This window comes from Penaeus monodon, chromosome 33, assembly GCF_015228065.2.
Source record: "Penaeus monodon isolate SGIC_2016 chromosome 33, NSTDA_Pmon_1, whole genome shotgun sequence".
Taxonomy (NCBI): domain Eukaryota; kingdom Metazoa; phylum Arthropoda; class Malacostraca; order Decapoda; family Penaeidae; genus Penaeus; species Penaeus monodon.
The window spans coordinates 10,908,432-10,908,644 of record NC_051418.1 but is presented as its reverse complement, the minus strand read 5'-3'; positions in this window follow the sequence as shown (position 1 = coordinate 10,908,644).

Below are 213 nucleotides of genomic sequence, written 5' to 3'. Positions count from 1 at the left end.
CTTATTCCCAAATCTCCCTGAAATCCACTCACCCCCTCCCACTCTAAGCCCCACATCTACTCCCTTCCCCCCTTCTTCGCTCTCGCCCCTATCTCTCTTTTCTCTCTGAACTCCTTCTCCCCCTTACCCACCCCCTTTCCTCTTAAAAAACCTTCCGTTTCCCCTTCCCTTCTCCCTTTTCTCTTAAAGCCCCCCCGCTCCCTTCCCAGCCCC